The 9,773-nt window shown below is 37.6% G+C and overlaps 1 pseudogene; it reads right to left on the reverse strand.

Annotated features, from left to right (window-relative positions):
- Positions 1–8,236: 8,236 nt before the first annotated feature.
- On the reverse strand, positions 8,237–8,333 carry LOC130025824 (uncharacterized; annotated as a pseudogene).
- Between the last annotated feature and the right edge of the window lie 1,440 nt (positions 8,334–9,773).

The following is a 9,773-nucleotide window of genomic DNA, read 5'->3' on the forward strand; positions in this document are numbered from 1 at the left end:
TTTAGTTTAGTGAAGCAAAATAGATTTTATTGAAAAACACTTAGAAACTTGTTAAACCGGTGTAGGGTGGAATGGAATATATGTTCAAGAGAGAACACTCGTTTAACAAAGCAAGCAAAGAGAGACATGGAGAAAGGAAGCACGGTATTTCTTTAAGGGAGAACACAAGCTTGAGGACCAAACCGACTCTGGGAGTTTAGGAATAAGAACTTGGAGTGGTATGAACTTAACTTGTGCTCTTTAGGGGAGAACCTGTGTGAAACTATTAGAAGTATATTCAGGAACATCATAAACGGGAGTCTGCACTTGGAGTGAGAAGGGTAGAGAGTCCATTCGGGAGATCTGGACTATGGAGAACAGTAATATTATAACAATAATGATAGTATCTTACCGAGGGATTCCAAAAAAATCTTTAACAGTGTCGTCAGAAATGATAACATTCTTAGGTATTTGGATTTCTTGTGGAAACTGCTGGAAAGCTGAGTTATGCTCTGGATGCCTCTAACTGAAACAAGGTCAACAAGTCATGAATGAAAAATTACAAGTTAGATGGATCAAGGATTCTGATCCCAGTGGATGGCTAGCTTTCGGGTGGAAAATTTCTACTGATGGCCTGATGTAGATTCTGATCCTGGGATACGTAACAGACAGGTATCCTCAGAAGTGAAGCCTCTGAGACAGAATTCATTCATGCCAACTTATGGGTTATCAATGTTTGCTCATGGTTGCTACCATTATAACATGCCATTCAATGGTTTTGTGGTTTCAATTTACTGTGTCAATGTAAAGAGGAATTTCTAAATCAAAGGTAAAAATCTGAGGCCCTCAAGATGATGAATTATGGGAATGGGGGGGTGGAAGCTGGAGCTATAGTAGAGAAGGTAGAGCATTTGCCTTGCACATGGCCTACCCAGGTTAGATTCCCAGCATCCTGTATGGTCCCCCCAAGCACCGTGAGGAGTAATTCCTGAGTGAAGAGCCAGGAGTAATCCCTGTGTATCGCCAGGTGTGACCCAAAAACGAAAAAAAAAAAAGATGAAGACTTACCTTTAGATATTTTGAAGTCAAGTAGAAACAGCCAGAAAACTCCCCAGAAAAGACTTCTCCAGGATCAAAAACATCATCACCTCTAGCGTGAGAGCATACAGAAAATAAGGTTTCCATTTATGCCAAGTTAAAGCAAGCCATACATGATCTTGGAAAGTCTGTCAAAGGAAAGCATGGATTTAGGAAGGATAAGGTGACAACTGGGTCTTATAATATACAAGATATATATCTTAAAATATACAATATTTTATAATATTTATATATATTTATTTATTTATATTAAAATATAATATGTATCTGAAATTATACAAGAGAAGCAAAGGTCATGAAGTAGGAGGTAAGGAGGCAATCAGGTCTACTACAAAAAGCATTTTTTAATAAAAAGAGAAAATGTAATGAGACATCAAATAAGACCTTTGTAAATATTTAAGAACAGGGCTATAACTCAGTGATTCAAAATTTGCCTTCCATTGTATGATGATATGTGATTGATCCTTAGCACTGGAGACAACATTATTTTTAATTTTTAATTTCTTTCTTTCTTGCTTCCTTGCTTGCTTTTTTATGTTTTGAGTCTTACCTGGCTATGTATAGGCATTATTTTTAATTTTTTAAAAAAGGTATAATTTTACTTTTTTACCTGTAGTTTAAAACGAAATCTAAATTATTTTAGAGTAAATATATATGAAGAAGAATAAAATTTACGGGAACTATTTAGTATTCTTAATGATATTGCAGTCAGAACTTTGAGTACTATGAATGGAGAAAAGAGGCACTATTTTGTTGACGGTTACTCTAACTAGATGTTCTGATGATTATTGGTTCTTTGGGGACACATCCAGTCATGTTCAGGTGCTGCTTTGGCTCAAGGGTCTCTTCCAGTGTTGCTCAGGGTACTATGTTGTGCCAGGAAATGAGTATGCTTCTTTTACAGGCAAAGTCCACAGTCGTTCCAGTGAGCTATCACTCCAGTCTGAAAGGCTCTTAAGAAAGACCCTCATTTCACAAAATAAGTGGGGAACCTTTATTACAGATGCTTGTTTAAATTGTTTGGCATGGAACCAGAGACACGAGCTTTCATTCAAAAAGTGGCCAGTGAGATTAATACCAGGAGTTTTGCTCCATGGTTTGGAATCCAGCCACACATTCTAGGGGGAAAGGGAGCTCATATAGAGTAAGGAGCACCAAATAAAGGGTGTTTGGAGGATCCTCCCAGGATTGGAGAAGCATTCTGAAAGTAGAGTATAGACCAACATGATTGCCAGTCAATGCCTCTTTTGCAAACCACAACACCCAAAAGGAGAGAGAGAACAAAAGGGAATGCCCTGCCACAAAGGCATGGTGGGATGGGGGGATGGGGGTGGAGGGACACTGGGACCCGTGGTGGTGGAAAATGGGCACTGGTGGAGGGATGGGTATTTGATCATTGTACAATTGAAACCCAAGCACAGAAATTTGTAAATCTATAACTGTACCTCACGGTGTTTCACTAACAAAAATTTAAAAAAAATGTAAATGACGGAGAATGGGCACTGATTGAGGGATGGGTACTGGATCATTGTATAACTGAAACCCAAGCACAAAAATTTGTAAGTCTACAACTGTACCTCATGGTGTTTCAGTAATAAGCATTAAAAAATAAAAAGTGAGGCAATGCATAAAAAAAATGTGGTCAGGTACCAATGCTGCTGCCCATACCCACACCGGGAGTGAAAATGCTATGAGCAAGGGTTTCCATACTTGGATTCTCAAGATAGTGCCCCAGGAAATACTGACACGCAGCAGCATTTTGGACCCAACCTATTATAAAACTTGTTAGAGGTTAATTGATACCAAACGAGAAAATTCAGGACTGTCGTGTAGCTTCTTTGATAATTTATTTTTCTCTAGTAGCTTGTAGATATTAGGGGTGGCAGTGGTATATTCTATAATAAACAGTATTGCGTTTTTAAAATGTTGAATGCCTAAGGTATATAAAAGAGGCAAAATAAAATGAGTAAATCTGTACACACATGAACACTTTTGTTGTTTCTTTAGCAATTGCTTGGATGAAAACTGTAGATGGGTAGCATGTATTTAAGTAGCTGGAGATAGGGATGAGGGGTTGTGTGGACTGCAGGGGAGGATGGAAAGATGGGAAGAGATTATAAGTGTGTGTGTTTATGAGTGCTATTGCGAGAGAATGTTGAGTTTATAGAATTCATGCATGCATGTGTGAGTAAGAGAGAGAGAGAGAGAGTGTGTGCATGTATCCGTGTGTGTGTGTGTGTGTTCTTAGAAAAATCCTATATTTCACCTGAACTGCTGTAACAAGTGATGCTGTCATTCATTATGAGAATGTAATAAATAAATTTTATTAAATTCAGGTGGTGAAATATGTTGGCCTTTAAGCCCTTCCCCTCCTCCAATTCATCAAATTCTTCCTATAATTGTCATTTACTCCCTGACCTCTTCAGGACTCAATGGGATTCAATCTGCCACATCCAAATTTGTCTCTTTTAGAAAAAGTAATTAAATTAAAATATAAATCACAACTATTGTTAACATTCAAGTGGGTTCTAATGATAATTAACAATTTCTATTTATAGAAGTACTTATTCAGGCCACACAATAAGGCAAAATTCAGAATATTGGACAGAAGTCAATTATTTCTCAAGCAGAACTAGCTATATTATAGCCATTCTAAAGATGTTAGAAATTTGCAGTCCAGACATTAGAGGTTCATGCTATAAGTAAAAGATTTCTTGTTTTCTCACCTGAATCCTATTCTCCATAATAATAATTGAATAAATGAATAAGTAACAGAAATAATTGAATGTTATTTTCTTCACTTGAAGGTTTTATTCACAGATCTTGTCTCATAAAAATTATTCAGAAAACATTATATTAAACAAACATTCCATGGTGATTAATCAGAATTCTTATGTTTGAAAGTGACAAACTCATACCACACTCATTTTAAACAAGGAAAATACTTGATTCATGTACCTATAAAGCTGGAGTGCCCTCTAGGTATGGTTGGGCCCAAAGAGTTGATTTTTATTTATTTACTTATTGATTGATTGAGTGATTGACTGAATCACCATGAGTGGTTGACTGAATCACCATTGAGTGGTTGACTGAATCACCAGGACATAAAGAGATACAAAGCTGTTCATGATTAGGTTTCAGTCATACAGTGTTCCAAGACCCATTGCTCCACCAGTGAACATTTCCCACCTACAGTGTCCCCAGTTTTCCCCCTGAAATCCTTTCTCTCCCTCTCTCTCTCCTCACCCCGCCCTCTGTCTCTCCCTTTCTTCTACCTATCTACCGATCTCTCCCTTTTCAGGCATCATGGTTTACAACACAGGAACTGATAGGTTACCATGTTTCTTCCTTTACCTATTTTCACTTCACAGTTCTTTTCCAGCATGATCATTTCCAACTATCTTTGTCATAGTGGTCTCTTCTCGATCCCAACTGCCATCTCCCGCAGCCCATAAGGTAGGCTTCTAACAGTGGACCAATCATCCTGGCCCTTATTTCTACTGTCCTAAGGTATTAATCTAAAGTTATGTTTTTTCATATCCCACAAATGAACGTAATCCTATATCTGTCTGTCTCCTTCTGACTCATCACACTCAGCATGATACTCTTCATGTACATCCATTTATAAGCATACTTCACAACTTCATTTTCACTAACAGCTGCATAGTATTCCATTGTTTAGATATACCGTAGTTTCTCTAACTAATCATTGAGAATTCTTGGGCATAAAAGTTGTTTCCAGATTCTCACTATTGTGAATAGTGCTGCAATGAACATAGAAGTGCAGATAGCATTTCTGCTGTGTGTTTTGGGGCCTGGGAGTATATTGCCAAAAGTGGTATTTCTGGATACATGGAAGCTCAATTTGTAGCTTTCTGAGAAATGCCCATATTGTTTTCCGAAAAGGCTGAACCAATCGGCATCCCAACCAATAGTGAAGAAGAGACCCTTTCTCCCCACTTCCATGCTGACATTGGTTGCTCTTGTTCTTTTTGATGTGTGTCAATCTCTGTGGTGTGAGATATCTCATTGCTGTTTTGATTTGTATCTCCCTGATGATTCATGATGTAGAACATTTTACCTCTGTTTTTTGGTCATTTGTATTTATTCTTTGAGGAAGTTTCTGTTCATTTCTTCTCCTCATGTTTTGGTGGGGTTCGATGTCTTTTTCTTATAAAGTTCTACCAGTGCCATATATATCTTGGGTTATATACAATAAGGGGTTAATTGTATGGGTATTGAATAAATAATTTTCCCCCATTATGAGGGCTGTCTTTTTATCATGATCACCATTTTTTCTGAGTTGCAGAAATTTCTTGGTTTAATGTAGTCTCATTTGTTTATCTTCACTTCCTCCTACTTGGTCAGTGGTATATCATTCTAGAAGTTTCCCTTAGCTTTAATGTCATGGAGGGATCTTCCCACATTTTTCTCCATATATTTAAGAATTCAGGTATGATATTGAGGTCTTTAATTCATTTTATCTGACTTTGTGCCTGGCACTATAAAGAGGTCTGAGTTAAATTTTTTTTGCATGTTGCTGTCCAGTTTTCCCAGCAGCACTTGTTGAAGAGACTTCCTTGCACAACTTCACATTTATTGAGCCTTTATGAAACATTAGGTAATAATAGTCTGAGGGCCAGCGTCAGGATATTTGACTATATTCCATTGATCTGAGGCCTGTCTTTATCTGAATATCATGCTATTTTGATTACTACGACTTTGTAGTAGGGTTTGAAGTTGGGGAAGCTGTTCCCTTCTTCTTTTTACCAAAGATTGCCTTAGCTCATCATGGGAGTTTATTGTTGTGTATGAGTTTCAAGAGTGTTTAATCTATTTCTTTGAAAAATGTTATGGGTATCCTTATAGAAAGTGCATTAAATCTTTATAACGCTTTGGGGTGTATTGCCATTTTGACAGTGTTAATCCTATCAATCAATGTGCATGGGAAGTGATTCCATTTCTTCATATCCTCTTTTATTTCATGAAGTAGTGTTTTGTAGAGTGTTTTTGGTATAGGTCCTTAACCTTTTTAGTTGATTCTAATATACTTGATTTACTGAAGTTATTATTGTGAATGGGATTGTTTTTCGCCTATCTCTTTTTTCTCTTTCATTTATAGTATTTGGGAAAGCCATGGACTATTGGATATTGATTTTGTAATAAACAAATAAACAAACAAATCTATTCTTCCCAGGAGCTTTTTGGTAGATTCTTTGGGATTTTCTAAGTATGCTATCATGTCATCTCCAAATAGTAAAAGCTTGAGTTCTTCCTTTTTTTATCTAGATGCCCTTGATATCTTTTTCTTACCAAAATCATACGGCAAGTACTTCAAGTACTATGTTGAATAGGAGTGGTGAGAGTGGGTAACTTGTTTTGTGCCTGATTTTATTTTGGGAATCTAGCTCATTGATTTCTGCTCCAAGCCTTTAGTTTTTCCCCGTTGAGAATAATGCTTGGTGTGGGTTTGTGTTAGTTTGCTTTGACAATATTGAGGAAAGTACTTTCAACTCCCATTTTGTTGAGAGTTTTTCATCATGAATGGGTGCTGGATCTCCTCAAATGCTTTATCTACATCTATTGATATTATCATATGATTTTTATCTTTATTTTATTGAGATGGTGTATTCTGTTGATTGACTTGAGAATGTTAAGCCATCCTTGCATCCCCAAGATAAACCTACTTGGTCATATAGTGTGACCTTTTGTTGAGTTTCTGAATTCTCTTTGCTGGTATAATCTTGAGGATCTTTGGATTTATCAAGGAAATAGGTCTGTAATTTTCTTTTTTGTGGTGTCTCTGTCTGATTTGAGTATCAGGCTGATCTTTATCTCATAGAAATTGTTTGGGAGTATTTCTGTTTCTTCAATTTCCTGGAAAATCTTAAAAAATGTTGGCAGTAGGTCCTCTTGAAAGGTTTCAAAATACTTCATTAGTGAATCCATTGGGGCCTGGGCTCCTGTATTGGGGGATACTTTTGATTATCATTTCAATTTCCTTGTAGTGATGGGTTCGAGTTTTCAAAATCTTCTTGGTTCAGCCTTGGAAGGTAATTGGAATCCAGTAATTTATCGATTTATTCAAGATTCTCTCATTTCCTGCTGTAAAGATTTTCAAAATAATCTCTGATGATCCTATGGATTTTGTAGTTTCTATTATGATGTCCCCCTTTGCATTTCTGATTCGGTTTATTAGGATTCTTTCTCTTTTCTTCTTTGTGAGTCTTGATAGTGGTTTATCGATCTTATTTATTTTCTCAAAGAACCATCTCTTGCATTTGTTGGTCTACTGAATTGTATTTTGGGATTATATCTCATTGATTTCTGCTCCAGGTTTTATTATTTCTTTCCTCCTGGCTAGTTTGGACTCCTTTTCTTGGTATTTTCCAAAATCTTGAGCTGTAAGTTATTTTTGTAGGCCCTTTCTTTCTTCCAGTTGAATTCTGGCGGAGCTATAAACTTTCCTCTTAGAACTGCTTTTGCTCTGTCCCACACGTTCTGGTAGTTCCTCGTTATCATTTTTTTCTGGAATCTTTTTATTTCCTCTTTCATTTCTTCTCTAAGCCAATGGTTGTTCATTACTTCCCTCAAATAAAATATTTTCTTGCCGAGTTTTTGTCTGTTTGATCTATTGAGAAGTGAGAAAGTACTGTTGAAATCTCCATCTAGCATTGTGTTGCTATCAATGTTTTTCTTCAAGTCTATTAGAAGTTGTTTTTACGTATTTTGCTGGTATGTCATTAGGAGCATATACATTGAGGAGGGTGAGTTCTTTCTGATGTACAGATCCCATGATCTTTAAGAAATGAACTTCGCTGTCTCTTATAACCTTTAGCCTGAAGTCCACGTGGTCTGATACTAGTATGGCGACTGCAGCTTTTTGGAGGTGTTCTTTTCTTGAAGAATTGCTTTCCAGCCTTTGACTTTGAGCCCATGGTTGCTTTGATTATTCAGATATTTTTCTTGCAGGCAGCAGAATGTTGGGTTCAGTTTTCTATTTCATCCTGCCATCCTGTGCCTCTGAATTGGTGTATTTAGTCCATTGACATTGAGAAAGATCATTGTGATGGGGATTTTTGCTAACTTTCTGTCGAAATTTGGAGTATTTGTGGGGCTTGTCTTAGCTTAAAGTAGCCCTGTTAATTTTTAATGCAACAAAAATATGGAACACTTTACAAGTTGGCCTGTCATCTCTGTGTAAGGATCATGCTAATCTCTGTATCATTTCAATTTTAGGATATGTGTTGCCAAACTGAGTATAAATTTTTTTCCCTATTTTTTTCCCTATTTTTTTCCCTATTTTTCTCTTCTGATTTCTTTGAGTGTTATCCTTAGTCACTCCTATGGCAGACAGTGATTCCCAATCTAGGAAGGTATTTCAAAGCACCTTGAAGTGATAAATTTAGAACATTAATGTCCCAGAAAGAAAAGTCTAGTTTTTACCATAATATCTTTTACCATACCCAGGGCATCAGTTTTGCAAAATAATTCTTTTGGAAGATGGTGAATCAGTCTTGTTTAATGCTCTACCCTGAAACCTTCATTAAGAAAATTGAACTGGAGCCTTTTGCTATTCTCACCTCGGTCCCGTGTACATCTCCAGAAAACGGTGGATTGCGTTGTCCGCACTTTGACCACCTTGAAAGTAAGTAGGATTTTTCTCCTGAAGAAAGAGGTGAGAATCATATTGATGATTTCATTCCACCTTATTACAAGTTCAACTTGAAGGGAAGGTGAGACTCATGAGGCTCCTGTAAAGGAGATAAAAGGGGTCTCAATGTAGTTTAATGGTCAAGACACATTAACAACACAGATGACTCAAAGTAACCTGTGTGCATCTTTGTGTGTATAGTGAGTTTTATATCAACTCATAGTGATTCTCAGTCATTCCACATGGGCAAAACAGACCTGTAATTAAAAATCTAGTTCTCTGAGCAGAATGGGCTTTCTTAGGTGATTGAAAATGTGTGTAATATTTTATTACTAAGCACATAAAACTGTTTGAATGATGTGTACTTTTCGATCTAAAATTAAGTTTAAATATCTCTGAAATGACAGTCTCCTGAAGCCGCACCTGGCTTTCCTCACCAGGGCCCCTTGGAGGGTGTGGGTTGTGTTTCCCTCAGCACCCCGAGCAGAGACCTGACAGCTGAAGACCTCTGCAGCCAGCAATAGGTATGCTTAAGACCACTCTCACCACACTTGAAGGAGCCTCATGCATGAAGAACTAGCAGAGGAACCCAGGTGTGCGGGACCCGGGGCTGTATATTCAAGTCTGCTCAGACTAAGAATGGGCCTCCTCCATCCAGATCCCCCATCTTCCAGTAGCTAAGGGTTACACCCACGGACTGCCTCTGGAGCCATGTAATCCCATCAATGGCCAAGATCCAGAGACTGGATCTTGCTGATAAGACAACAACTCATATTGTCCAGTTCTCTTTCTCGGAGAACATGGCAGGTTACCAAGCATATCTTGCCTACATGGCAGAGACTGGCAAGCTACCCGTGGTGTATTCTATATGCCAAAACCCAGTAACAATGAAGTATCTCATTTTCCTGACCGTGAAAAAACCTCTAATGTGGTACTTGCTAAAATCTGAGGGCTAGGACGAATGGAGAGGTAACTGGTGCCTGCTCAAGGAAATCATTCTCCACCACCAATGATACCAGTATTCCTCCCACCCTGCCCCCAA

The sequence above is a fragment of the Sorex fumeus genome, unplaced genomic scaffold, assembly GCF_029834395.1.
Source record: "Sorex fumeus unplaced genomic scaffold, SorFum_2.1 ptg000032l, whole genome shotgun sequence".
Lineage (NCBI taxonomy): Eukaryota > Metazoa > Chordata > Mammalia > Eulipotyphla > Soricidae > Sorex > Sorex fumeus.